This window comes from Lepidothrix coronata, unplaced genomic scaffold, assembly GCF_001604755.1.
Source record: "Lepidothrix coronata isolate B3197 unplaced genomic scaffold, Lepidothrix_coronata-1.0 Scaffold345, whole genome shotgun sequence".
Taxonomy (NCBI): Eukaryota; Metazoa; Chordata; class Aves; order Passeriformes; family Pipridae; genus Lepidothrix; species Lepidothrix coronata.
Genome location: NW_016690525.1, coordinates 55,288 through 58,560, shown reverse-complemented (window position 1 = coordinate 58,560; position 3,273 = coordinate 55,288).

Sequence of the window (3,273 nt, the reverse complement as noted above, 5' to 3'; positions counted from 1 at the left end):
GCCTTTAGTCACTGTGGTTTGCTCTGTGTGAAGTCTGCAATTTTGGTACCAACACTTTGGTGGTGCAAAAATGCTTCTGATTTTCCTGCTTTTGGGAGCAGAAATTAATGCTCACCCAAATCAATGCCAGTTGTGAGAATATCAAAATTCAGGGATGGGAAAAAATCCAATATGAAACACAGTGATACCAGCAGGATACCAGCAAGATCTTCAGCCTCTTGGCTTTCCTCACTTGACTCTGTTTAAAAAAAAACTCCAACACTATTTTGTTTATATTATTAAGTTTTTAAAAATATAGTTTGACTGGTAAAAACTGATCCCATTTCCTGTAGCCCAAACAGGTTTTCCTTGGTCTGGCTTAGTGGATGGGCACCATGCTGTGCCAGCCCAGGGAAAGAGGTGCAGCCTCAGCAGGGAGAGGGTGGAATTCCTTTTCCTAGAGCCAGGGTAGTGCCAGACCTCAGCCTCATTCTCCCACCTGTGCAACAGGTACAGCTGGAGAAGGGGCCTTGGCTGCGCCCCGTGGCACCTCAGGAACAGCCTTGTCCTGGGTCAGCATGGGGGGTTCAGGAAGTGCAGCCTTACACAGGCTCAATACCCGGGTCCTTTCCTGGGTTTAAAGTATCTGTTTTCTCCACATTTAGTTTCCTTGGGCCAAGTTTACTACCAGGTTTATCATCTCCATATAATTTACACAACTGAACCCCGAGTAGCACATGGGCAGTAGTTACCCCATCAGACAAAAGTAAACACAGGAACTTGATCAGTGGAGATAACTTTTTTAGGGTTTTTATTTAGGGATATTTATTTAGGAATTATTCATGTAGGATTGGAACTAGGTGGTCTTTAAGGTCCCTTCCAACCCCAACCATGCAACGATTCTTTGATTTTGTTATAAATAGGCATAGAAATAACACGGTTAAATATACAGGGAGGATGCAAAGATATTCAAGGTTGCACAGAGACAGAGAACAACTGGCTGGGTGGAAGGTTTACAAGAAAGGCTCTTACAGCTGAATGTCTTGTGTAGCAGCAGTGACTCACAGACGTGCTCTGGGAGTTGGAGGGAAAGGGAATGTTGTATCAGGACACAGCTCTAGGTGTGAACCTGCATAGCCTGCCCCTCAGGTCCTGCTAAATGCAAGTTTTCTTGATTTCAGGAGTCAATCCCGTCTGGTATTGGTGCACAAGGTGAGGGATTCCCGTGCTTCTTCCCTGCATTTCCCTCCATATATAACAGCAGGCAGGTGTCTGGAATACCAATAGGATTCTCTTTAAGGACTGTCTGCTGACAGAGAAGGGGCTGCCATGGAAGCTGCAAACCACAAATTTAGCTGTGTGGAGTCATCTCTGGGGAACCAGAGGGTGGAGAACGCTGGTTTCCAGCCTTGTCCTCCTGCCACCAGCTGCTTCTGGAAACAAATGGCTGGAGGAGATAAAGCTGTGCTTGTAATTCAGTGCAACTTCTGCTGCTGGTACGTGTGGGTTTGGTTGACTCTATGCTTACAGTCACCATTAGTGACACCATGAAAGACCTCAAAGCCAGAGTAGTGCAGGATCCCCCCATGCCACAGCCATCACCACGGGAGTTTGGTTTGCCCATCTTATTAGGGCCTTGGGCAAAGCCACCTCACTGGCCTCCAGGTCCATGTGTCCTACTGAATCATGTCTTGACACCGCAGGAAAGAGCTTATCCAGATGGGAACAGCCCATAGCTGACTGCACCTGGACACAGAGCAGGTCCTGCTATGAAAAATGAACCACACACCTAAACCAAAACACACACTAAAGCCTGTTGCAAAGTCTGTACCAGCCCCCAGAGAGCCTTCCTGACTTATGGAGACCCAGCATCCCACAGCCCTTTCTGTAGGGACAAAGTAAATATCCCCTCCCCACTATAAAGGGCCAATTCCTTGTTTTCTGCAGCCAGACACCACCTGCCCCTACCCCAACCTCATTCCCCTCCTTTGAGTTTTCCTCTGCTTTTCCTTTTACCCCATGAGGTGACCAAGGCCCAAGGTGCTTTCACACCTTGTACCCAAGGGAGTAATTAAAGCGTTACTGAAATCAGCCTATTTCACTCGGAAGTGAAAGCAGGCTACAAATCTCGTCATCATGGCCGGGCTTCGCGAACGAAGGTTTGGGAAGGCTCTGTCCACGTTTGTTACAGGCACGTTGGGGACTTAAAGGCCAATACGAGACAGACACGTCCGATTGCAAAAGGCACAGCAGAAAGACTCTTTGGATGGTATATTCTGCAAAACACGGTTCTTTCTGCGTTGCCTTTTCTCCTCGAGAGTGAAGGCTACAAATAAGTGCTCAGATAATTGGCATCTGTATCTTATCTGCTGGGAAGGCAGGCTCATGGAGGTTCCTTTTCTGGCCATCCCAGTGGTTTCTCCATATCAGTAATATTGTGACATCTTCTCACTATATACAGATTAAATGACTCCAAACTCACTGTCCATTCCATGGAGTTTGTCTCCAGCATCTCCAGCAGCACATCATCCCTGTCCTAATCACATCTCTCCATGCAGAAACTAGAATTCCATATTCCATACAAAACGGCTGCAATGAGGGTAAATTTGGAGCTCTATTGCAACCCCATATTGCACTCCTGCTCTGGCAGCTGCACCTAAATATGAATTGACATTGACTGTAACTTCACTATTCCCCCCCCAAGAGAAACAACTGGCCTTTAATTACATCCTCCCCTTTGGTCCCAGTTTTGCTCATTCATATCTAAATCTAGTCCTTCCAGTTGGGTTCCCTGCTCACCTGCCTTTCCATGGTGTCACTGATATGGTGACCTGGGAACTGTTGTCCTATTCTGCCCCACAAGGTCCCTGGCCCCAGTTATCTGCAGCATCCCTCCTGCGTCCCTCACGGGTTTCCCCTGAACTCCCATGGAATCCAGCCACTCCTCCAGCCCTATTTGAGCTTTTCTCAGCTTCTCACCCTGGTACCTGCACATCTGGCAATTCCTCATGTCACGTCCAGCGCTGTAGAAAATCAAATGGGTCTTTGATTGATTACTGGGGTTTCTTCTAAGACACAGATCTTACAATCATCAAATCACCTGCCCTTGTCCATAGTCCCTCTCCAGCTCTCTTGGAGCCCCTTTAGGCACTGGAAGGGGTTCTGAGATCTTCTCAGAGCCTTCCCTTCTTTGAACAAGGGCTGGAGTGACAGGACAAGAGGGAATGGATTCCCACTGCCAGAGGGCAGGCTTAGATGGGATATTGGGAAGGAATTCCTGGCTGTGAGGATGGT